Consider the following 27710-nt stretch of genomic DNA (forward strand, 5'->3'; position numbering starts at 1 on the left):
TTGCAATTCAGTCTCCATACCACGTTGACCCACTGAAACGCAAACGTCATCTTCATGTCCGTCATCTATAGCAACACTCTAAAGACTAAGGGGCACTTGCCAAAGCTTTAGAAGACAGCAGAGTAGATGAAAAACTCTAATAATACACACTACTGTCAAGGAAAGTGTGGGGGTTGAGTGAGAATGTCCTCCACAGTCTCCAGCATTTGGACACTTGGTCCCCAGGTGGTGGCACTGTTTGGGGACATTTAAGTGGGGCAGGTTTGTGGGGGGAAGGACATCACTGGGACTGGCTTTGAGATGGCCCTATTTATGTTGTGCTTGTGGTTAAAGACAAAAGCTCTCAGCTCCCTGCTCCTGCTGCCTGCCACATCTGCTGCTTGCTACCGCGTTCCCATGGTGATGGACTCATCCTCTGGAACCACAGCCTGAACAAACACTTTCTTCTCTAACTCGCCCTGGTCATACTGTTTTATCACAGTAACAGAAAGTAACTAAGAAGAAAATCACAAGCATCTCCCCCCCCCACCCTTTTCTTCTCATTCACCTTCCCAGTCTCCTTCCTCTCTCTACCTTGTAAGAATGAAGTGAACACAACATCATCCTGATTTACAAGGACCAAGAGACTGACTTATTGGAACAGGAGCACAAACACAGTTTGAGATTTCCAAGATTTCAAACCAATCCTACTATGAATGCCAAGTGTTTCTAGTCTGTGCTGTTTCTTCAGTGAAGAGTTGGTAAAAATGCAAGGAAACTCCCCCAGAGTCCACCAACAACTGATCATAACTGTTTACCTTCAGGCATCAAGGGAGAAAGACTGAGAAAGAGCTGAGGAAAGTTGTAGTACCAGCCAACAGCAGACTCATGGATAAATGAGCCTGGACTTGTATGTACCACACAAGACAACAATGGTAATGGAATAGACATGATTTTGCACATTCCATAATTCACTTATTACATTAACCAGTTCTTACTGCCTCATCCAATACAGTGAACTCAAGTAAGGCAATGGTCAGGTTAAAAACAGTTCATCTTGTCTGGCCTTCCTGAAATGGTCTATTCCAAGATAACTAGTACCTTGGATTCAAGGAAAACATAATACTAAGCACAAAAAGGTGAGGAGTTTTGCATTCTTTGTTATAGTCTATCTCCAGCCTAAATCCAGGGATGGTTGTCTCCACAAAATAAAACTTTTTATATTATTTCCTATTAACTTTAACATTCTTAGATGTCAGTAAAGAACTCAGTCTCATCAGCTGGTTCAGGGGGAGGCTTGAAGTCATACAGCTATATTATTCATATGAAAAGGAACCACACAATTTTTTTTAATGTATTGAATATTAATTTCAGTCTCTTTTAAGACACACACACAAAAAAACCCTACCATGCCTCATGGACATTTTAGTACTTTTAAATCACACTCCTAAGCAATAGATCCTGTGGCTGCCAGAAGAAAAACGGTATTACTGTCTTCACTCTTTTTGAAGTTGAACTCTGTTTTGTTTTGCTTGTTTTAAGTCAGGATCTCCCTCTGTAGCTTGGGCTGTCCTCAAGATTGCAGAAGCCTCCTCTCTCAGCCCTCTCCCAATCTACTGCCCCAACCCAACCACCAGGGCTGGGATTGTAATCCTAAACCACTCCATTTGCAGCTAAGTTGAATTTCAATAAGGTTTGCAGGCTCCAAGTTAACACATATGGAACATCTGGGCTCACAAAAAAACTCTATGGACAGTGGACACAGGAAACCCTAGCTTTTTTTTAGTGAAAACAAAAGTAAACAGCAAGAAGTGATATTATAATTATAGCAAAATTTAATACATAATTAATTAAGTAATGAGTAACTGACAGATGTATAGAAAGACACTATTTTATGGCTATGTAGTTCTTAGTGATTTATCTTCAAAGTTGTTTTATAGAGTTTAAAATATTAATTTAAAAAACTTTAACCCCTATAATTGGCTTGGAAACATATCAGTTAGCTTTCTCTGTTAAATAATCATGTTATGACAGTGTTAGAAGGTGTGAGCTGTGAACACAAGCACATGCACTTCAACGTCATAGCTAAAGTATTCCATTCAGAAGGTCAAACACCTGCAGAAGATCATAATAAATGCACTAAAATAATGACATTTCATAGCTCCCACTGAAAAGTAATATATTGAGGACTTTTACTCTGATAGAAGAATTCCAGAAGGATTTAAGTTCAAAGAATGATGTGAGTTCCTGAAACATCTTCAATACTTTGACTTCTATCCTACAGAAGAGTGGTCAGCATTGGAGTCCAGACTTGTATTGCAGAAGATGCTGGCCCAGTGCTAGTGCATCCAGAATAAGTCAAGAATCCTCTTTACACAACCTTCCTTTTCCCTCACATAGATCAGAATTTTCAATTAAACTCCTATTTAATTTTTCTCTTCCCTTTAGAATACTAAAAGGGATATTGTTTTCTGATTCTTCTTAATTGTTCTCCTTTTTCTGATCCAAATCAATTGAAACATCATAACAGCTTCAAAATTAATTACACGATTTCCCTCTGCCTGGGTAGATATGTACACATCTCGGAACTCCATGACTGCACTCACGTTACTAATTACTCAGGAAGCCCTTTGATGACTGGGTGTCTGCACTGGCCCAGTGAAGCAGCCCACCTTCCACACAGTGTGGCTTTGTGTTAAAAAGCAGGATTCAAAGGGCATTGGCAGGTTGGGTTTGCTATGACTAAAAAAAAAGAATCTATTATCTTTTCTAAATTGGTTTTGTATGAAGAGAAGCAGATTTGACTCAAAAGCAGCATTTCTCAGGGGAGACAAGTTGAGCAGGTGCATGGTCATTTCTGTGGAATGTCTACAGCAAGGGGAAGCTAGAACCACCAGATCGACTCACACCCTCTGACTTCACACTCCCCACAGTTATGTGCAAACCAGTTTTAAAGAGAAGCCATTTTAGAACATCTGGGCCAATTGTTTTGTTTGTCTGTTGATTTGTCCATTCTGTATGTGACAAAATCTGGTTATCCTGTAGTCGAAGAAGAAAACTACCTGGAGGAATAGTTTAGATATCAAAAGTCATTCTTTGTTCTTGTCCCTAAAATAGGTGTGACAGAGTTGCCTTAGTGGGTTGGGCAGGCTGTGCACACATGAAACTCCTGTGGCATCCTGCAACATGGAGCACAGACGTTTGTTTCCATTGGCAGATGTACTGTGGAGTCCTTTAAAAGTCCTTTTCTCACAATAGACTTTATTATTTTCAGATCAGTTTTTAAAGTTTTTTTCTGTCTTAGAAGAAAAAAAACAGCACCAGAAGCTCTGTAAATAGTTGCTGAGTGGATCAACCAGTGCACAGATATCTGCCACAGCTTTGTGGAGTTTTTTTTTCAATAATCTCTTTATTTATAAATATTTAAAAGTGTTTAATTAACTTGCAATATCGAAAGTTGGTCAAAGGAGGAAGGCAGAAGAATTTTGTCTTCTATAATTAGAACCAAGAGGCTCCTTAATGATCCAGCATCCGTTCAATATTGTATGTATGTTTAGACATATACATGCTATTTCACAGATATTCCAAGGATGAACTCCAAGGGTCTTCTGAAGTCCTCTTTTAAGGTACCAGTTGATGATGGCCACAATGTAACACTCACTCTGAGTTACTCTTGGTACCAAGCCACCATCACATAGGTTCTTCTGTGTGTGTGTGAGGCAGTCAGTCAGATTATGGATCCTCAGCTCTCCTTGGTGCCACTCAATACTTCTTCCAAAATTTCTTGGTTTTGGTCTTGACACAGTCAATTTGCAAGTGATACACTTGGCATATAGACAGTCTATCACTGACGGCACTTAATCTAGTTTGGCTTTAATGAGAACACTGATAAAGTTGCTATCAACAAGAATGTAGCAAGGTGGGCCCAGTTGTGTGTTACACTGGAAGAATAATCAGGAAGGGTGTTGGGTAACTTCTCTTTCATTCAGAACACTGGGATCTTTCTGTTCTTCCTTTTTAGGCTTTAATCCATCCTTTCTTATAAGTCTCTAATCCCTGAGACTAAACATTCACTTCATAGTCACATGTTTTCTTTTGCTTCCCCATGTTCATATCACACTCCTATTCTGGAATCATCACAAGTTTTATCTTTTTTTTGGTATGTGTTTATGTATGTGTGCCTGTGTGAGGGTATGTGCACAGGTGAATGCAGGTCTCCTTAGAGGCCAGATAAGGTCCATCAGATCCATTTGAGCTAGAGATACAGGTGGTTGGTACAATTGGTACCACCCATTTCTGGTGCTCAGAACCAAACTCTAGTCCTCTGAAAGAGTAGAAAGAGCTATTAACTTCTGTACCATCTCTCCAGCCATCAATTATAGTGGGCAGCCATTCCAGCTTTGATCTGGAAGTTCCAATCCCCATTGAGGCTTTGATAACTGTCACACCTACAAGGCAGGGCTGAGAAAGAGAGGCCCCTGAAAACCTGAGATCTGGATGCACCAGCTCTCTTGGTTCCTGGACCCAGGACGCTGAAGGTAGACTGAGCAGAGTTCTCCAGAGAACACCACCAGACTGCGCTACACCTTTCCCAGACCCTGCAACCTATTCCTTCACTTGTAAGTTACCCCACAAAATAAACCTCCCTTTTAACTACATGGAGTGGTCTTAATAATTTCACCAATAATCAATCATATTCTTTTTTAAAAATTAGATTTCCTTATTTTATTTTATGCATATTTTATTTTATGCAAGTGGTTTGTGTCCATGCATGTATGTATACCATGTGTATGTCTAGATCTGAGGATGTCAGGAGAAGAAGGTGAATACTATGGGATAATGCTCTTGTACACTATAAAGATTTGTCAGTCTAATTGGTTTAATAAAATGCTGATTGGACAGTAGCCAGGCAGAAAGTATAGGCAGGGTGACCATACTAGGAGAATTCTGGGAAGAGGAATGGCAGAGTCAGGAATTGTCATCCAGATGCAGAGGAAACAAGATGAGAATGCTGCACTGAGAAATGGTACCAAGCCATGTGGCTAAATATAGATAAGAATTATGAGTTAATTGAAGTGTAAGAGCTAGTTAGTAATAAGCCGGAGCTACCAGCCAAGCCTTTGTAAGTACAAGTAATGTTAAGCCTCTGAACTCAGTTATTTAAGAAGCAGCTGATGGGTATTTGGAAACAAGCAAGCAGGACAGAAACTTCTGCCTACTTCTGAATCCCCTGGAACTGGAGTTATGGGTAGTTATGAACCAAACCTGGGTCCTCTGAGACAGCAACAAGTGCTCTCAACTTCTGAGCCATTTCTCCAGCACCTACCCAATTATCATCTAATATAACAGCTAAGCTAATATAAGATTATATTATCATCTAATATAACAGAGGAGAAGGTGAAACTAGCAAAATGAACAGGCAATGTTTCAAGGCACTAGTATGATCCCTTTGTATCCGAAAGCTGAGTCAAGCTACTTTGGTGAGGTTGTGGGGAACAAACCCCTGGGCAACTGCTATAGGTGTTATTGTTCACTTCCAATTACAAAGTGATGCAAATTCCAAAGAACTCCCAAAATAGCCATAAGGGGCTGCATCACAAAACCTATAATCCACCATTGTGCTTAAATCAGAAGGTCTGTGTTCCCTAGTCCAATTAGCCACTGATATCTCATTTCTCAGGAAATGGGATGTCATTTTCAAATACAAATTCAAGATTTTAAATATAAATATAGTTGAGAAAAGTGACATCAATTTATATTTCTAGTTCTACTAACTGAGAGCAGATTATTCCCTAGGAATATATTCTAGATATCATATATGCATGGTATGAGGGGAAAAAGACAATTACACATGCACCTGATATGAAGGATGGACAAAGAGAAGGAAGGAGAAAGTTGATACCAAAAAAAAAATGAGACAAATATTTTTTTTAAAAAAAGCTTCTCTTTGCTATTTTTCCCTACATTTAGTCTTTGTGTCTCTAGGAGGGGGGACTCAAACCTGAAATAAGGCCATACGCACCCTGAGAGAAGAATAAAATAAACAAGTTTAATTAGAAATGAACCATTGGTATTCTGCTTCTGCCAAGTGTTTGGTTGGTTTCCCATAGCAGACAGCTGTATCGTTAATATGAAATTGCTAAGTGGAGAAAGAACCCTGCATTATCCACCCTATAGTAACACACTTTTTCACCATTCTCAAAAAAAAAAAATGAACACAAATTTCTTGGGCATCATGACCTTTGAATTCATCTTCAAACCCATAGACGCATCCCTTAGCCCCCCAAATAAGCATGTGTGCTCACTCCTGAAACTTACTGATCAGCCAAGGGAAAGAATTAATTAAAGCTAGTCCAATAGATGCACATCAGTCTTAATTGTCAATTAACAATATGGTTCATCAGCCTGCGATACGAAATCTATTTGTAACAACTGATGGCTGAGTTATAAAACTTGGTTATTGTTGCTATTGTCTTAAACTTATATTTTGGACAGTAATTCAGAGACTACAGCAAAACAAATAGAAACACAAAGCTTTATCTATTTCTATGGTTTTGGAAGTTTTTTTTTTTTAATACTGAGAATAATGTTAGGATTCATTATACAAATACAATGTAAGTTCAATAACTAGAGAACCAAGGAGCAGTGGAATCCGAGAACCTGTCACTCTTCTACAGACTTCAACAGTGAAAGCTAGTCCTTCCTCCTTAAAGTGTGATGTGGGACCCAGGGACCGGAGCTGGCCACAGCAGCTTGTAAGAAACATGGAACAGGTTTTACTGGGAAGGTTGGAAAAGAACAGACAGGGACCACAAGTGCCACATTCAAATGTGAGAAGCAAAGACGATAAGACATGCAGAGGCTCGGCAGAAACCCTCTCTCTGGTTTTTTCACTGAGCTCTGAAGTTGAGTCTTGTTAGTTTGTGCTAGGCTGGGTTTCTTGCTGTTGTTTTCTGTTTGCTTGCTTCTGAGATATATTGGCAAGAGTCCACCAGGATTTTGGAACACAGAGGTGAATGGTAAATTCGTAGGAGAGATCTGAAAGCTTGCCTTAGAGAAAACAATTTTATAGAAAATCTATTATAGGAAATGGAGGAAGGTAAGGCCACGGGAAGACATTTTCAAGTGTTATGAGCAAGCTAAAAGAGTTTTCATCAGACTATTCATGGTGCCTAATAGGTGTTCAATACATATTCTAGCAGTCAGCAATCAAGCCATTCTTCCTGTAAGAATGGGGCTAATAAAAATGAGTTTCTAGTTATTGAGGGCCTTACATATGCCAAGAGAATAACTCATTCTTTTGTAAAATCCTACTTATTGATAAGTAGTTGCCACATTCATTCTTCATGTGTTTGACTCTACTGTACTCCTCTGGCTGCAAAGGGGAGAAGACTTCAGGCACCAGGGTGTGCTTGTCCCCTCAGCTTTTGCTCCCCACACAGAGAGAGACAGCTTCCTTGCTTTATATAATTTCTTCTTCATAACACTCTCCTCTTCTGTGCTAATAGTATACATTAAAATAAAATACCAAATGTGCTGAGTGAAGGACACACTACAAAGTGCTACTTGTGATATCAAGCACTTTCAAAAGTGTATAATATTTGCATCAGGTCATCAAATATGTCCCCTGCTGCAGGAGAAGGCTTTGTTCTCTGCTTTCCTCTGTAACTGGTTTCATCTCTCACAAGAAAATATGCTTATCTCTCCTAAGCCATTCTTACATAATCTCAGGCTTGCCTCTGTTATTATCCATAGGGGAAAACAGCATCATTCTTTATGTGTGCAGAAGAGTCCTCAGCAACTTAAGACAAATGCATCTGCCACAGCAATGTTCTCTTGCAGTGTGTTGGGTACAGGCCTTCAAATGCCTTTGCTCTTTGTAAGTCCAAAGCTAGAATTCCTTCAAGAATGTGGATGCTCAAGACTGCACATTGCAAGCAGGCTCTGAATGCTGCTGGATACCTTCTACCGTGCTACTTGAAAGAATATGTTAAAGCTAGGGTGAAGGCAGGTGGTACTCTAACTGGTGGCTGAACACATGCTTGGCTTAAAGCCAAATGAACAAAGCTGATCTTAACTGACTGGTACAGACCTCCTTCATTCTTTACACTCCTCTTTCTCAAATGCTTTATGACATTTAAATATTCTTAGGATCCATCAACATATATAAAATGATGAGACACTTTTAAATGGAGACAGCTAGCCATCATAATCATTTTTCATGGAGTATTTAGAGTGGTTTTGCACTTTATACAGCCATCAAATCCCACAAAAACCTTTTCTTAAGCTTGAAGATATGAAGGAGAAGCCCAGCATGGTGGTTCGTGCTTTTAATCCCAGCACTCAGAAGGCAGAGGCAGGTGGATCTCTGTGAGTTTGAGACCATATTGTCTACATAGAGAGCTCCAAGACAGCCAGGGATATATAGAAAGACCCTGTTTCAAAAACAAAAACAAGCAATAACAAAAAGATAAAAGGGAGAGAAATGAAGTTTGCCCAGAGTCTTAGATATAAGTAGAGAATAGATTGGAATTTCATTATGTTACTGGTCTCTATTGCCTCAGTGCTCAGATATTCTGAGCTTTATCACATCCTGAGTGTGTATGTGCATGTATGTGTGTGTGTGTGTGTGTGTGTGTGTGTGTGTGTGTGTGTGTGTGTGTGGTGTGTGCAGTTACACGTATACATATGTGCCCATGTATGTGGAACCAGACAACACCATCAACTCTCTTCCTTGACCATTCTAAACCCTTGTTTCCACATCTCTGTATGTGCTACCTAACGCTTTTGGGGGGCTTTGTTTTTATTTGTTTGTTTTTGTATGGTCCCAAGAACAATATCACTAGGAAGTTACTATTTCCAGCTCTGCTGTTGGCAGAGACGCTCCCACGTGGCTGGGGCTCAATCAGTTCTAAACAACAGATCCAGCGCCTTCCTCTGTCTACTTTTAATGCCTTTACAGGGCTCTTTTCTGTTAATTGTTTAATCACAAATTTCTGTTATTGCTATTTACATGTTCTTTTTCAACTTTTGAATACAGTTTTATTTCTATTTTGTGATGCTTTTAGAAACATCAAATTAGAAGCAAGCCCATTGTCTTTCCCCACAATCTCAGCACTGTTAGAGATGAAAGACTACACTGAGCGTCTGGAAGAGGAGAAACAGGAACAGAAGCCACCACAATGTCTTAGGAATTATACCTTCAGATCAAATGCTTCAGGGACCTATTCACTCTTTCTATAAGAGAAAACACCCCCATGCCTCTTTGGGTACTGAACAAACCAAATAGGGATCACTGAGTGCATGTACCTCTGATGGGCTTTTGTCGGGGGATGAGGGATTGATCTGCTATTTAAAGGAAAAATAGACTCATCACTCAGTCTCAGTCAATAAAATTAGAGATCAAAAAACATCTTGCCCCAGAGAATGAAGAGGACAAATACGTTCAGTCTAGTATTGTCAGTATTTTATAAGCCCCGCCCCATGGAAATGATATGGCATGACCTTACGACTACCCACATGCCTCACAGCATTTGAATTGGGGATTGGAGAGAGGTTGAAAGCTCTTGCTGCTCTTGCAGAGGACCTGAATTCAGATCCCATTACCCATTGGTGACTCACAACTACCTAGAATCCCAGTTCCTTGGAATCAGATGCTGTCTTCTGGCCTTGTGGGCACCAGGCATGTACATTGTGCATGCATGCAGGCAAACATTCATACACATGAAATAAAAATGAATAAATATGTTTTAATGTTTGAACTGGTTGTTTATTTTTAAAACATCACATTTTTAACTCTCATCAAAACTGAGATTCTTACACGCTCTTCAGAAGACATTCCCCATAGGATCAGAAACTAAACAATAGGCAACAAAAATGTTTCCACCAACCCTGGAAGCTTTCAGAAGCAGATGCAGAAGTATGAAAAGTCATACATGAAAGCCTGGGGCACCCCAAGAGAAAGTGCAGAATGCATGGTGCCAATGAAGACTGCATTGATTTGGAGATGAACCTTCAAGCTTCTAACTCTAGCCGCAGCTAAGCGTGAAGGGTTGGTGAGCGAGAAGGCCTGAGCAGACCTGAGCAGACATGCCCACAGCAGATTTGTCTTTTTCAAATTTGTCAGTCTTTTCCCAACTCATTTGAAATCTGGGAAGTTCTTTTTTAAAAAAGAATCCAGACTCTGCTGTTTTCCTTTACCGATGAGAAAGTTCTAGGAAGTAAAGTTAGCAAGAATTCCACTGTGCTGCAGAGAAGAGATGGGTTGAGGCAAAGTCTTCCTTTCGTAATCTGCACTCCGCTCCCTGAAGATGCACAGCCTGTTCGACTCACCTCCAGGATCCTACGGCTCCTGGAGCTGTAAGCAACGGTGAGAGGATGCAAGCGGTGTATATCTAGGATTCCTAACCCAAAGGATTTTATATTTATGACTGTGCATAATTATAATTTTTGTTTGTTTTTTGAGACAGGATCTCTCTATGCAGTCCTGGCTGTCCTGGAACTCACTATGTAGGCCAGGCTGGCCTCCACTGTTTGGATTAAAGGCATGCGCTACCAAGCCACACCTGGTTAAAATACTGATAAACTCTTCTGTATTCAAAGTAAAATCAGTAATATGTTGCTCACGCATTTAACTTTAATAATCTGAATACTTTGAGGCAAATTGTTTTAATGTTTTATAGCTGGATTTCTTCATTAGGAAACGAAAGATATTACACTAAGTTAATTTATGGTCTTCTCCAATCCTGGAAAACTGTCTTCTTTTGTGGGGACCACAGGCACCAGGAACTCAACTTATGTAGTTTCCTCTTTTCATGGGAGTGGGGGGAGAGGGGTTACTGTCACCATAGTATATGCTGGAGATAGGTGTTCTCAGTTATTTCAAATAGTGTGATTCTAAGAAACAGAAGTCAAATCAGAGTTCCTGTATAATGGCACAGAAAATAAGATGCACCCTCTTGTGGGGGGTGCATTTGTTTCATTTTGTTTGAGACAGGATCTTACTGTGTATTGCTGGCAGGTCTAGAACTTGTTATGTAAATTCGCCTGGCCTAGAACTCACAGATATCCACCTCTCTCTGCCTCCCAAGCACTGAGATTAAATGCATGAACCACAGGCTTGGCTTAGTTCACTTTTATTAGATGAGAAATTAACAGAAAAAAATAGTAATTGCATAACAATGGGTAGACTTGTGTCCCTTTCAAAGAAAAGTCCATATAATGAATCCTGAGAATCTCAACATGACTGTCATTGAAAATTGAGGGTATACAAGATTAATCAACTTAAAATGAAGTAATGGAATCATCCCTAATCCAACATGACTCACACCCTTCTAAAGAGGGGGATTTGAACACAAAGACAGACAAATTAATGTGAAAATACAGAAAGGATGGCAGCTGTAAGCAGCTGGGAGAGAAGCTCTGATGAATCCCTCCCCATGCTGCCTCTTCAACACTTCCATCTTGGACTCCAGCCTCCAGGACTGAGAAGCAATATGCCTCTGTTATTTTATCATCAAGATTGTGGATCCATGCTTTCACAACTCCAGTAAACCAATGTATCAAGTCCTACCTAATTGTGCCAGCTAACCAGGGTATCAAAAAGGCCCAGGACAGAAAGAATTCACATCCCTGGGAGATTGGTAGGAAAATTGCCTAGTCCAGCTGCTACCTGAAGCAGCCAGTCTCCAGGAAATCAAGGATTCGCTCTCCAAGCTCTCAGCAAGGGCCAGTGTTTTTAATTCTTGGTAACTTTTGAATCTTCAAACTCTTTCTTCTACCAGGTCCAAGACTGGGTATCTGGACTGCACAACTTAACACAAAACAATTCACAACCCTTGTTCACAGTGACTGAGAATCCAAGATGGCAGTACCAGAGCACTGTACATGGGGAACTAACTGAAGATCATCCCACAAAATCAGTGCTGTGTGGGACCACTGTGTCTACAAGGCAATAGTGTCTCACTTGCCCTCCTGCCTGGATGTCTGGGTCAGCTTTCTATTGCTGTGATAAAACACCATGACCAAAAGCAGGTTGGAGAGGAAAGGATTTACTTCATTTATACTTCTACATCACAGCCCATCATTGAAGGAAGTCAGGGCAGGAACCTGGAGACAAAAACTGAAACAGAAGCCATGGAGAAACACTGCTTACTGGCTTGAGCCATTGTGGTTGGTGCTGAGAGAGTAAGCAGTGCTTGGGTGTATAAGAAAGCAGGCTGGGCAAGCCATGGGAAGCATTCCAGCACCACATCATTGCTTTCCCTGGAAATAGTAACTGGCCCAAAGCACCAACGCAGCCAGTGTCTCAGCTGACAGGGCAGTTACTCAAGTCTGAGATCATAGCGTATAGAGACTGAAATGTTTGCAGTCTGAGGTGTTGAGGAAAACCCCTGAAGTCTGACATTCCAAAATCGCAACTGTAAAAGACAAAACACTGAATGTTGAAAGTTAAAACAGTTCCTACTGGGGCAGGGGACAGAGAGGGAGGGTCCTACAATGGGGAAAGAAGCCCAATACACAGTACAACCATAACGAAAATTTGAGATTAAAAATTCATCATTTGCCTGCACAGACATTTCTTTCATTTGTCCAAATAAGAGGAGCTTTGAACGGATTGAATCACTTGTTTGAAGAAGCAGGCACAGCTACTGATTAGTTCAGAAATAACGGTGTACTGGGGAAGGTAAGAGGACAGATGAAGGGAAGAGGTTCTAGCTGCAGTATCGTCTCCACTCAGCTTGGAGCCTGTTCATGATGAGTAAGTGAGGAGCAAATTTCAATCTACCAAATGTCATGGAAGCATGGGGCAGAGGACAGGACATTTAATAAGGAATGCTCATATCTAATCATAAGCAAATTTAAAAAGAACAGAACCATGTACAAAATTACTAAATTACTGAACAGCAAGGAGATTCATGCCCTAGAAGAGAAAAGGCAAATATTCATCACTGTTCAAGACTACAAACACACTTTACAGACTGCCCCAGGCCACTGTCTGTGGATTCTTTTTGTGACACACTGGAATATATGAAATTATATTGAATTTTTATTTATTTATTTATTTATTCATTCATTCATTCATTCATTCATTCATTCATTCATTTATTGGATTTGTTGTTGTCGTTTTGGTTTTTCAAGACAAGGTTTCTCTGTGTAACAGCTCCAGCTGTCCTGGAACTTGCTTTGTAGACCCAGCTGGCCTCAAACTCACGAGGATCCACCTGCCTCTGCTTCCAAAGTACTAGGATTAAGGGCATGAACCACTACTGCCTGGCTTGAATCTTATTTTTAACTTTTTTCTATGTTTAGTTTATTCCCACTAGTTTAAATTGTCAATATTAATTTTTGCAGTTCATTCTGCTATCTACCTGTATAGGGGTGGCACCACCCACAATGGACTGGGCCTTCACACATCAGTCATTATTCAAGAAAATGCCCACCAGCTTGCCTCCAGGCCAGTCTGACGGAGACATTTTCTCAGTTGACACCACCTCTTCTCAGACAGCTCTAGCCTGTGTCAAGCTGACATGACCAAGCAGCACAGACATGTCCTTTTCTGCATCCACGTGTGTGGCAGATGAAATTTCTCTTATGCTCGGCTCTTGGAGCAACTGCATGGACACCCTGGGTTTTGCTCAGTCTCTTCAGAGGACAGGCTGTCCCTCAGAGCACTGTGTGGGGCCACCTTACAGGTTGGGTACACACAATCAGCAACTGCGGGGGGTGACACCAGTGTGTTTTCTTTCTGATCTATTTCTTTTTGTTACTACGGCTCTTCTGTTGAAACTTTATATCCGTGTAACTGTTGCTGGTATACCTGAGTGTTTGTGCTTGAAAAATTATGTTAGTACAGCCTACTGCATAGTCAAAATGGCCAGAAAATGTTCTGCGCACATCTATATTTCTGAAATAAATTCCTCTTTAAAAATATAAGTAAGTGCCTTTTTAAAGATGTCTATTGTTTTGTCTTTGTTTTTTTAAGAATTACACAATAGAAAGTTTAGACTCTAAGGATTTTCATATGTAGGATTGTAACATACTATATGTGACATTCAAGATTGTCATCCAGGTTTTGAAGCAAACTTGATACTGTGTGTCTGAGATAAGGACAACATAAGCACTGCACTATAAACTCCAAGAAGAAAATTTCACTGTCTGGGAGGCAAAGCTGGAATCGACCCTTCACAGGATGGACTGAGCTCTGGTAGATATTTATCAATACAATCCAAGAAGATATGTTATATGCAAAGCATAGAAATTAAACACAAAGATGCACATCTTAGGTACTTGGGCAACCTCAGTGCATGTAGAAGCATATGGAGCCATTGGGAGTAAGTTTGTAAAGGTAGTGGTTGTAGGCCCAGTGTGATGATTCAGTTGGTAAAGATGCTTGCCTCCAAGCCTGATAACTTGAGTTTAATCCTTGAAATGTATATGGTGGAGAGAACTGACTTCTACAAGTTGTTTTCTGGCCTCCACAAGTGCATTGTCTCACACACACACACACACACACACACACACACACACACACACACACGGTAAATAAAGTACAAAAAAGGTGGCTATAGATCAAAAAGCCTTTTCGTCCATGATTGGGGTGCCACCTCTGTTTACTTATACAGAAGATCCAACACTCAGTGAGAGACAAGAGTCACTGCAAATCTGTCCCTATGAATCTGACAATAGATTGTACCCTCCTTGCAGATGTTTGTGAGACCATCCTACCAAATATTTTTTAGCATTAATAATTATTTTATTCCCATGGGAAAAAAATTTACATGAAATCCCATCTTCCTTTGGTCCTTCTGACAAGCTGGTGCCTACTTCTATATGGCATAATGATTTGCAATTATTCATTATTACTCCATCTTCCCCAGAAGACTGTGAGTCTTTTACAATGCTTTCTGCCTCTGCATCTGGCACAGAGCCTGCTTCATGGTGAGTGCTTAGGAAATATTTGTTGAATGATTTAATAGAGATTGTTACTATATGTGGTTGATTTCATTTAAATACTTCCGTCCAATCTAATCATAAATGAAAGGTGTTCAATAAGAAATCTGAATGGAAAAGGCTTCCACAGAGGCAAGGTTGTTGATAACAGCTAATTGAAATATCTTCAAGTCTGTTCTGTTACTCTTACCCATGATGCTTTGCTTCTGCTCATTTCATCGTCTTTCAATTCCCCTGGCCTTCTGGTATGTGGCTGCAGTTACATGGCAACATTATTTCCTTACTCTCAGCAATGGGCAATTTTCCAGTGGATCCACCCTACAGAGATGAAGATGAGGCCCCCAGGTTATGTTTAGCTAAATCAATACCAAGGACAATGTGGGTGTAATAATGCCCTCCTGTGCAAAATGACTCCCCAAGTTCACTGCAAGGATGTGATCTTCACCCCCATCCTTAGCAGTTTCTCCACCTGTCAACGCTGAAAAGTACTTTTAGCGTTTCTCCTATGGTCCTGGCTTGTTTGAGGTAGATTTTTATTTATGTATGTATTTATTCATTCATCCATTCATTTATTTATTTTCTAAGAAAACATTTGATGAGACTTTAACCTTGGGGCTCACGTCAGAGTGTGGATGTAGGAAGCATTTCCTCCGCTGGGCTGCTTTGTTTGGTTTTCAAAAGAGAAGCATTCTGACATAAAGAGTTCTAACTATTTATGTTGGTAAAAACTGCCTGCAACAGGGCCTGGCAGGTGGGAAGGTTTTAGATGGTATCACACTGTGCAGTGGTACCTGGAGCCCATACCCTGACATCCAGTAGACCGGCGCATCTTCCAGCTGCATCCTGGGCTTTGCAGCACTTATAAGGAACAACCTTAAATCATTTTGATCTCAAAGCAATTGGAATCAGGGTGAACTGAAGAACAGAGTTTTATCGTTTTAAAAAATGTATCACTGTGTTTAGCCCCTTTGGCAGGAGTAAGAAGAAAAGACATTCTTAATAAAGAGAATGCAGCATGGGGATCTGGACACCAGCAAAGTGCTTAGTTTGAGGGTTCACCTCCATCAATCAACACCCACCAATGAAAAATGGCAAGATGTCAAGATGATTAAGCAAAATAATACACTTAACAAATGGGTGCAAATACTAGTTACCAAATATCAGAATGGGTTTGGAACCTGTGGTTCAAATCCTATTTTGCCCAACAGTCTTGGATGTAACTTTTCTTTGCCTCAGTTTCCACATTTATTAAGTTGTAAAAAAATGTCCTTTCAGAATTCATGGCAGGTATGAAAAAGAGTTTATCTAAGTAAAATATTTGGCCTAGTGCCTGGTAGAGCAAGCCCTCAGCAAATGTAAAATACTATTGTTGTTACTACTGGTGCTAAGATTATTCAGACGGCAGGATCAGTGTTCTCTAGGAGAAAAAGAAGAGACTTAACAGCGATGCAATGATCAAGAGAGGAGCTGATGTTGGCATCATGACATCCCATCCCCAGTTTTCTGTCAATATTTTTTCCACTCTAGGATGCATCCCAGGATTGCACCTTGTGTGAAGTTAGTGTGTCACCTTAGTCTCCTCCAGTCTAGAAGGTTTCTCAGTGTGACACTGACTTCTCTGACAGAGGGCTACTGAAGCGAATTGACAGGTAATCTGTAAGGTCTCTGGTGCTTCCTTTTGTTCTCTCCTGATTAGGCTGTAGTTAGACTTAAGGAAGAGTGTCTGGAGGCTCGGTGTCATGACCTTAATGTCCTTCATAGCTGGAGAGATCAACTCCAAAGACCTTGTTAAGACTACCAGATAGATCTCTTCACTGTGAAGCTGCCATTTTCCGATTCCTACTCTATGGCTCAGAAACACGTCACCGATTCCTGCCTCCATCCCATGTTGAAGAAAGAGGTTAGACCTCCTGAAAGGAGGTGTGCCAGAGACTCCAGCCTACCAGCTACAAGTGGGGAGAAATTAAACTATCATGTTGCACCAATTTCTCCTTAAACCTTGTCACAAATGTACACACTCACAAGTGTGCCCTTTAGAGACTGTGTATTTCCCTCATTCTCTCTTTAGTTTTCTTTAACTTGTGGTTTTTATTTAATTATGTGTGTGTGTGTGTGTGTGTGTGTGTGTGTGTATGCCTGCCTGAGGAGGAGTGTCTGAGGCACCTGAAGCTGGAGTGACAGGTGGCTGTGAGTTATGCAGTGTGGAGCTGGGGACAAGCTTGGATCCTTTGGAGGAGCAGTGTGTTCTCTTGACCAGAGAGCCAGCTCCTCAGCTTTCTCTTCATTAATTACATAAATTTCCTCTGACAAAGAAATATTCTGTGCTATCTAGTTAGGTATATAAATGTGGACTCTGGGATACTCATTTTATTCTGTGAGCCTTCACTTAATATTATTGTTCTTTATTTTTGTGGCTCAAATTGTTATAACTTCAGCCATTGGAGTTCATTTTTCTGCCCCTGACTTTTCTCTCTCCCACTTGCTCACCTGCTGGAACTGTGAAGTCAAGTCAGCTCTTCTTCTAGGGACCACTGGCTCCTTTCTTTCAAAAATGGCATTTAGAAATCAAGTACTAAGTGCTAAATATTTTTGCTACTAGGCCTTCTCGGGGGTCCATGTGCTCAATCTTAGTTACAGTTTTTGTTGCTGTGAAGACACACCATGACCATGGCAACTCTTATCAAGGAAAACATTGAATTGGCTCACTTATAGTTCAGAAGTTTAGTTCATTACCGTATGGCAGGAAGCATGGCAGCGTGCAGGCAGATGTGGTGCTTGAGAAGGAGCTGAGAGTGCTTGATCCACAGGCAGCAGGGAGTGAACTGACTTGAGCCTCTGAGACCTCACAGCCCGCCCCCACCATGAAGCACTTCCTCCTCCAGCAAGGCCTACTCCAACACTCCGACAAAGCCACACCTCCTAAGAGTGCCACTCCCTATGAGCTTATGTGGGCCAATTACAATCAAACTACCATACCCATGAACGTATCTTATTAGAAATAAATCTTGCAAATATTTTATTCTAATCTTTGGGCTTTTTATTTCCATTCTGTGGATGGTGCTTTTATGTACTACTGGTAAAGCTTCAATGTGTTATTTTTTCTTTTATAAATTATGCTTTTGATTCCATAACTAAAATATTTGGCAAACCAACGGTTACATTAGTTTTGTTGTAGATATTTTGGTTACATATTTGTAAGTCAATAACCCCCTTTCAATTGTTCACATGTATTCAACTTTTTTTTTGCACGTGGAGTCAAATTCTCCCTTGCCACTTCCTGGGAAGACTGTCCTTTCACAGTAAACTTCCTTTGCTACCTTGTTTAAAGACATGTGGGCTGCATTGATAGGAGTCATCTTGAGCCTCACGTTAGAGTCTGTTCCGGTTTGTCTCTCTTCCAGCTTCACGCTGCATGTGCCATCCCAAGTGTGCTGTCCGTCCTTTGCTTGGTCTCTTCTGCGAGGGTCACTTTCCTTTGCATTTGCCACACTGTGACTAACGGAAATGCCAATCGAATGAGACTGTCAGCCGGAAGTAACTGTCCCATACTTGGAGATAGCATCGGCTTCTTTCTGCGGGGCGGGCGGTGTAGAAGTCCACTCAGGAGTGGGTGGCACTGTTGCTGCCCATTTAGGCTTCTGCTCTGCTCTTTAGTGTGGGGTTAGCCTGACTGACGTCATTCCCTGTGGCTACCTCCTCCTGGGTGTTGGATTTGGGTGTTTATTTTGTGCTGCTCTACAAAAGTTCCACAGCTCCCTGGTCATGTTTATTCGAGTACGATCACTACTGGAAATTTGTTAGTCTGGTCTGAGGGATGGAAGAGGTGAGGGCGTGTTTTACTTCTAAGCAGGAAAAAGTCTGGGTTCGGGCAGGGATGGGGCACAATCCCTGCGCGGCAGAGGAAGCAGGGCTTGTCCTGCACTGTGTGCCCGCCTCCCTTGTTTATCTGTTCTCTTCCCGTTTCCACCAGCGAATCAGACAACTTTTCTGCCCTTATCACAGACTCGGCTTTTTGTTATTCGGGAGATAATTCCAAGTTTTCCACAGTGACTGCCATTCCCTGCTCCAGCAAACAAGTTAGGAAACTTGGGACAAGTAAAATAATGGGAAGGTGTTCAGCAGTAAATCATTAAAAGGATGAAATTCACATTTAAAAACATACAGAGTCTGTTCTGAAACCGGCTGAGATGTGCAGAGTGGTTCTAAAATTGTGTAGGCAGGGAAAGCAAAGTCCAACATCCTAATTGCCAGTACCAAAAATCCTCCTAAGGACGGCAGTCCACGGGAGGGCCACTGAGAATGCGAGCATGAAAGCTCCGAATTTCTCCATGGAGCAAAACAAAATGAACTTGAACTTGTTTGTCTGATGAGTTGGAGGAAGAGGAACAGGCAGGCAGATCACTTCGTTGGAAGGTGTCCTCGGAAAAAAATTAGCCAGAAAGGACCTATAAAGCACCTTTATGCCAGATTGTCCAGAACGGAACAGAGCGACTGTGCTTCTGTGGTGCCAGTGCTGTCCATCGCTTTGAATCTCTAACAAATGCAGCCTCACACAACCAAAGAACCAAAGTTTGAGCAAATGTGGGGTATCTTGGGACCAGGGGAAAAGGTTGAGCCTCAGGCCTGGATCAGCTGCAACCGCAAGAGGACATGGTGAGGGCCAGAGAAGACATGGAGGGGAATATCTAGATTTAATACAAATTGTACTCCTTATAGAACAATCACTGATGCACCCAAGGGACAGCGCTGGACCTTTCTCGTCAAAGCACGTTCTGAGACACAGTGATTAACTCACAATGCACTCCTTTAAGGGAGCAGAAAATTTGGACCCCGTTTCCAGAAATCTGTACCCCTCATGAACAAGTAGATAAATGAGACATGTTCTGCTTGAAAGCTAATGTTAAATACATGTTTGGGAGGGGGTGATGTTGTTAGTGTTTGGTTGCTTTTGCTTACTTGAGTCAGGATTCCACTGTGTAGCCCTGGCTGGTCTGGAACTCACTGTAGAACAGGTTGGCCTCAAACTTACAGAGATTCACTGTACCTCTGCCTCCTGATGACAGAGATTAAAAGCATGCACCACCAAGCTAGCCAAATATCTGTATTGTTAATATAAATATATATATACCTCGATAAAGACAAATTGATCGTGTCCCAACAGGCTTTTCTGGTGTCAAACTTACCAAAAAGAAAATGTAAGTATGGGTAACTTATACAAAAGTTATTTAACACACTGTTCTGTCTCTGAAGAAGGAGAAATGGCAGCTGAGGATAATATTGATTTTATTAACTGTTAGGTTTATAATGGGATTTTTCAGCCCTAAAAGGCAGATTAGGTGTTTTTTCACGATGTCTGAAAAAAGAACAGACGTGATGTGCAAAGTCTTGCCTCCAGGAGGCTTGCTCCCTGCAACACAGGGAACTTCTGCTCCAAAACGTGTCCAACAAAGACACTGAAGTGCTGCTGTAGATAACATCCCTCTACACAAGGCAAATTGGGCACAAAATACCAATTATTTCACACCTGAGACACAAAAGAAAGACACATTACAAACAAGTGTATTTTAGGAGATTCTTTCAAAACAGTTCATCACTAACTTTGGCTCATAGTCTGTTGTATGAACTTCAGTAGCAAACAAAAGGCAGTTGGAGTTACTGTCAACAACAGAAGCACTACACGAGAGAGTCAAAATTTTTAAAGAAAACCTCCTGTGCATTTATGTTGTAGGAATACTTCTTACAAACAAGGGAGAAAATGTCACTAAAAACTCCAGGTATTATTCTGAGAACACTCACGTTCACATTGTCTTGTTTCACTTTCTCGGCTCCAAAATACCTTGTGCCCTTTGCAGAAACTAACAAAGACAAATTAAATTCTTCTGAATTCCCTTGAGTTTGGTCTGTCATAGAGACATCATGCCAATGTCAATCCAAGTACATTTAACAGTGATAAATTTTTAAATTAATCCTGAAAGGCTTGATATGCTAGATTGTGTGTGTTGACTGGTTTCCCAGAGGCAAACCCACATATGAGGAGTTGAGAACATGAAGTCTGTCTGGGATAGGATCCTAGGAAACCTAGGAATGGAGAACCAGGCAAGGGAGGTGATCAAACCAACAGAGAGGGTATTGTCAAGCAGGCGCTGCAGATTACTAAGGCACAGCCTCCCCAGGGGAACTGTGGGAGATCGGATCCGACATACCTCAGAGCTATCCCAGCCCAAGGACTGTGTTTGGCTGAATGTATCATGAACCACCATGTCTGAGAGACTTTGCCCTGTGTGAGCCTCCCATCCTCAGAACCAGAGAACCAGAGAGGTGTCCTCAGGAGAAAGCTGAGAGGAGGATCCCCAAAAGACAAGTGTTCCCCCAAGATGGCCTCCAAGCTTCTCACTAACAATGCACAGTGAACAGAAAAGACAGCTGCACAATGTGGGATCCATTATTTTCAAAACATGATTCTGGAAACTCCTTTTGGCTCACCATTTCAAAGGTCGCAATTCATGGTCAGCTGGTCCCATTATTTTGGGCAGGAGTCAAAGCAGGATAAATATCACGGCAGGGGGTGAATGTTGCAGAGGAGGCAAATTCCTTACACTTCTGAGAAGCACAAGGAGGAAAAGGGGAGGCTGGAGACAAGACAGACTTTCCCAGGCATTCCCTTGGTCACCCGATTCATCCAACTGGTCCCAGCTCCCATAGTCTTCACCACCTCCCATTAGCCCAATCAGTTATGAAATCATCAGCAGATTAACTCATGAGGGTCAGAGCCTTCCTGACTCAGTCACTCCCCCCAAATCCCACCCTGAACATTGCACTTGGGACCCACTTGCACATGTGAGTTTTGGGGGAGATAATATATAACTAAATCTTGTCTATTAGTGCTAATTAATATAAAAAGCTGTAGTGGACTAGATCCCTCTTTGTGTCTCCATCCAGAGCACCTTGAAGCCTAAGACAATGATGACCACTTGTCAGTCTGAGGGAGACCTTGGATATCCAAGGCAGCAGCAGAGCAATCAGCCCCTTCAGAACAGGTACCAGGTGCTCCAGAATGGACACCAGTCTCCAGCCAATGTGGGACACCTCTCCAGCTCACTTCCCAGGTAACCTGCCACTGAGGAGGAAACTGTTTATTGTGTTTTTTAAATGTCACTGGCACTCAAGCTACTTTGGGGGTGGAAAGGAGGTAACAGTTGATGTTGGGTGGAACAAGACCACTTAAACTGTTCCTACTTCTTGCCTGAGAAATGTTTAATTGACTCCAGCTATGTAGGTATATAAAATAGGTATACAAACCGAACATTTACTGATAAGAAATCATGAAGAATTTTGTTTTAAAGTAATTCTTAGACAATCATAAAATTTGGCTATTTATTAAAATGAGAGAAAGTGACATCCTTATTAGATAGATGTGTTATTTTTACAATAAAGAATTAAATATTAGCTGAAGATTTGATAGTGTAGGATTTGGAATACCTTCAATGTTTTTCAGAAATCATCAGTACTTTGATTTTATAATCATCAGTGCTGAGAATGGTACTTTGCATAGTACAAGGTGGTAGAAGTATGGTCACAGTCATTTGAGAAACTGTTGGAAATATAGTTCTACTCAAGCCAAAATTCATTAAATGATTTTTAATGAAACTCAAGTCAGCCACTCAAATAGCAATTTTTAAAATCAAATAGTCTAACACGATGCAATACAAAGATACGCTAATTTGATACCTACCTACTAAGGAAAATATTACAAGGTTTTGTTTTATGACATTAAGCTTCTATAAAGAACAGGAAACTTGGCGTGTACAGTAAAAACTCTGCAGTCAGAGCATACAGTCTCACTGTCAAACTGAGGGGCTTCAGGTAGCATGTGCTGGCATTACATATCACAGCAGCCAGTGCAGCACAGCATGATATATGTTCAGATTCAAGGTTGCAGGGAAGTCTTGTGATGTCAGAAACACCTTGGACTCATTCGATACTTGATCTTGAATTAACTTTTGGTCTTTAGGCAGTCAGAAAACTTTCACTCTTGCCAAGGTTTTTGTCATCCCCCCCCCCTTCACTAATGTGACCCCGCATGGGGCCATGTCCTACAGAAGGGAATGAAGAAGACAGACATCAGCAGCGGTGACAGGGATGAAACAAGGCTAAGAACAGGCTGAGGCATGTGGTGGTGCATCCTGTATACTCACACAAGGCTGGAAGAAAGTTTATGTAGGAGGGCTCTAGAACATCAGGTCATGAAGGAGACACCAAGGAAGGCCCTAGGATGGGTAAGGAATGAGGATCCACTCTCCAGTGCTGACTGGGGGAGTTCTCTGTGCCACAGACATTATTCTACATTCTAGTTTGTATCCACACAATATGTGCAAGTTGCTATGCTTACGGAACTTTGGGGTCTAACAGACTGACGCTGAAGTGTGTGCCCGATGCCGGGTGATGTTTTTCCTCTTTTTAAAGCGTTTGTTCTATATTATAAAATGCAAGAGTCCTTCCAAGCCCCCGGGGATCTGTCCCAGGACACTCCAGCCCCTTAGATCCTGAAATAAGCAGATGCTAGCTTTCCTAATAAGAAATGGTACCGTCATTGTGTGCATCCTAAACACATCTTTCTGTATACTTCATGTGGCTAACTCATGCTACCTAATTCAAGGTAAACAGTGTTTAGATCATTGTGATACTGAATGATTTAGATAATCGTGAAAGAATAGTGAAGTCTGTATGTGTTCAGTAGAGACATAAGAATTTTTAGCATTTTTTAATTTGCAGTTGACTGACATCCTGCATGAAGAATTTACAGATTTGGAGGGGCAAAAACTATACTTTTTTTTAATTGAAGAATTATTCCATTAAGACCAGGATTTTGAATATAGAATTATCTCCAGGATAGAAGCAGTTATAACAAAATCTGTTGTAGGATCTTAAGATAGGCTGATCTATTATTGGTAACCTCTGTGACTTTTGCAAGTGATTGGCTAAAGAAACAGCATGTCATACCACCCTGGCCAATGAGACTTGCAGGGAAGAAAATTAAGGGGTTTGGGAAGTCTCCATCCTTAATAAAAGGAGAATTACATGGACTCTCTGCCCCATGGTATGTGAGGACACAGAAGAGGGGACGAAGGAGAGAGGGACAAAGCCTGAATCATTAGTTCATCTCTGGCTATGGATTTAATAACCCTGTCAACTCCCTATGTTCCTGTTTCATGAGTACACAGGGTCACACTGTTCAATTTGAACAGTGTATCGTGTGATCAGCAGCCAGAAACGTTCCCTGACAGCCCCGGGGAGGCCACCGACAGGCCAGTCAGGAGTGCCTGCTAAGCTCCAGCACCAAGTCTTCAAATGACCTGGGGTGCAGCCATGAGAAGCACTGCTTTACTATGTAGAGGGTCTCTCTTCATGTCAAGTGTTCCAAAGACTGAGTTTCTTGCTTCAGTCTCATTCTTTTGAAATAGAAGCCTTAAAATTTTTCCACCATACAGCTATGTGAAATAGTTACAATTTTACCATAGTTACTGGACTGATCAGAAATAGTAGTTGATTTTCCACAATAAATAAATAATAAATTCAAGCCCCAGTGTTTTGGAGATGAATACTAGAATCCTCTATGGGGATACGCCATTGTGGCTATTGTCTTTCTGTCCTTCAATATCCTGTTCCGGGAGCCTTTTCCAGACCTGAGCAAAATGAACCATCTTCCAGCCTGAGTGTCCTACATCCTGCGGTTACAAATGGGTACACACACACACACACACACACACACACACACACACACACACACACACACAGAGGCCTATTGGACACTCAACCACACATAGATCTGTTACACCTCTCCTGTAGCTCAGCTTCCATGCTACTGTTCACTTCCTCCACAGAAGAATTACCCACCAATGTGACCTGATGTAGAGAGCACTGAGAGACAGTAAGACAATCTCCCATTATCCTCCGACCTTACTTGTCTTTATACTTCCATAAATTAAATTAGTAAATTCTTAGCACCATCTTTGAAAGTTACATCAAAACAAGAAAGTCTTTTGGTGATGAGTTTCCTTCCCTGTGAGTTTCAGTGTTACACTGTGACGACCTTTCAAGACTTCCCACATAAACTATGTCAGGAGGAATCTCAAAATACATCATAGGATCTGAATTGTGGATGACAAATGGCCCGGATTTCCCATCATCCCAATGTTGTCAATTTGGCCTTCCTCCTCACTGACTCAGGACAGACAGTGGGACTCCAGCTTCAGGCCTGCATTAAGTATCATATCCAGTAAATGAATTTATTTCTTTTACTATTATCATTGAATCAAGGAGACATGGAGGGGGGCTGGCTTGGAAGAACATTCCTGGTAGCTACAGATACAGCTACTTCCTTCCTGTAGTCCTAATAAAAATGAAAAGAAAGAAAAGAAAAACGAAGATAAAGACTTCCTCTTAGTCTTGCCACTCCTTTCCAGGTTCTTTCTCAAACTGGCTGTGTGATGAAATCCAGCACCTGCTCACACGTGGGACAGTGTGGAGCCAGTGAGGTCCCCGCCTCCGCCTGCTCACCCCTATCAGAGCCACGGAGTTCACATGCCATTCCACACAGGTATCTCAGGTGTTGTGTGCCAAACTCCTGGACCAATTTATTCCTTCCCCGAAGCTTCCTTCCGCCTACATGGCAATCACACCTCTCACCTTCCTCCTCTCCGAGCTTTGTTAACTTTCCTGGTTTGTTTTCCCCTGCTTAAATAATCCAAAACCTGCTGCTGTGCAGTGCCTCGCAGAACAGATGCAGTTGGGTGCACCTGGGGACAGCTGCGGTCTGGACTCCCGGCCCCCATCAATTATCACCCCGCTTACACTCACCCTCCCTCCGTCACGACACCACCTGTGCTTTGTGTGTTCCTGAGATTTCTTGGGGAAAAACGCAGTGAGTGGCGTGCTGGAGTCTCTCTGATTCCCACATCGAGTAGAGTCTCCCCTTCCAGCCCTCCCTTTCAAAGAGCTAATTGTAAATGCAGATACAAAGAAATGCCTCCAGAAAGCGCAGGCTTCAGCCCAGCCCAGACAAAGGTGTAGCGGCTGCCAGAACTCAAAACACTGTCCAATCCCTTTCCAGGCATGGCTTGGGATTCCTGCAGGCTCATGACTCTCCTTGTCTTCAAGGGCAGAACACGGCCCAAGCAGGAGGCAACCACTGAGAGTCTGAGGGCCACCCAACAGTGTGAGGTTTCTCCAATATATTACAATCATTAAAACACCTGTGCCGAATAACCTGCTTTGGCCTGAAGTGTTCCTGGGTCTCTGAAATTGCTCGTCTCCTAACCAGGCTGGCTATATTGATTGCATTTCAGGAGATACTAGAAACCCAGGGCAGAGCCAGGTTCCTGAAGCACTCGCTCACCTGCACTGCAGAGCATGCACGACACCTCTGCTGTGAAACGTCTTGTTATTCTCAGCAGCTCTGGTGAAAACCCACCCGGATTCCAGGGGGAGAGGAAAGGCACCGAAGCAGCCTGCAGAAACCAGCTGAGGGAGGAAAAGGTGCTGCTGATCGGGCTGAGTGGAGCAGGAGTCTTTCCTATTAACCTTAGCTGTTTTAACGAAAGCTCAGACAGAGAGAAACCATGCAGGAAATACAGTATTAAATAAATAAAATCCCTCCTGCCTCTCAAGATGTCCTGAGTACCCATGTCATATGCTTAGTCTATTTTCAAGCAGCTGGTCACTTAAATCAAAAAATCACACAGATGGATGAAAAGTCCTCACGGGATTAGGAAATGCCTTTAAAATATCCATGGCCACATGGGCACTGTGGCCATTGGCAAGGCCAGCTCTTAAGCCTCCATGCCGGCAAGCTCACAGACACTACATTCAAGTCAACTCCTGGCTCTAGCAGCCTTTCTGCTTTCTTCAAATGAAGTTTCTTCTTTGGCCAAGGGTTTTTTTTCTGGAAAAGTAGGGTTCCACTCAGCTATATGCGAGTAGTGCTGAGATGGGCAGAAGCCACACCTAGGTTTGAGGAAATTCTCCTTTTGTTGAATCACTAACACACAATAGGCCAAGTCTGGTCTCCTTACAGGGGCACCGATGGCGATGCTGGGACTCAGGTGTGGCTTGGAGGCTGCTCGTACTTGGACTCACACTCGAATTGTCTGAGCTCCTCTAGAACTGTATCAAGCCAGACAAAGACAGCTCAAGTCTATACCAGCAACCCTTGGCTCCTTGCCATGACAATCACCTGGGGGTACAAAGTAGGCACCATCATCATTTAAAAGCTTTTCTCTAAGCAACCTGTGACATTTCACAAGTCACACTGTGTTCCAGCACTTGTGTCAAATGAAGTCTATCAAATATCTCATTCTTTTCAGCAAGCTGGTACAGAGGACACTGTCAGCTCCCCTGCCCTCTACATGGAGTTCAAGTATGTGGTATTTAAGTGCCTGAGCCCTCAAAGCCATAGAGCTAATAAATGAAATTCCAGAACCAGAAATAGACCCATACAATCTACTATGTGCTCTTTGGGGTTGGGCGGGGTTATTTTGAGTTTTGATTTTGAATTTTGGTTGTTGTTGGCTTATTTGTTTGAGACAGGGTCTCACTCTTTGGCCCAAGCTGGCCAGATATTAACTGTATAATCTAGACTAGCCTTGAACTTGCTGCAGCCCCCCTACCTCAGCCTTCCATGTGAGTGATCATAGGTGTGAGCCACAAGTCTGGCTCCAACGCATGAACACGAAGATGTATACATGCCATGGTGCATATGTGGACACCAAAAGAAAACTTGG

The 27710-nt window shown here is 41.9% G+C and overlaps 1 pseudogene; it reads right to left on the bottom strand.

Moving 5' to 3' along the window:
* Positions 1-383: 383 nt before the first annotated feature.
* Positions 384-4067, bottom strand: LOC102916969 (rRNA-processing protein FCF1 homolog pseudogene; annotated as a pseudogene).
* Between the last annotated feature and the right edge of the window lie 23643 nt (positions 4068-27710).

The sequence above is a fragment of the Peromyscus maniculatus genome, chromosome 21 (assembly GCF_049852395.1).
Source record: "Peromyscus maniculatus bairdii isolate BWxNUB_F1_BW_parent chromosome 21, HU_Pman_BW_mat_3.1, whole genome shotgun sequence".
Taxonomy (NCBI): domain Eukaryota; kingdom Metazoa; phylum Chordata; class Mammalia; order Rodentia; family Cricetidae; genus Peromyscus; species Peromyscus maniculatus.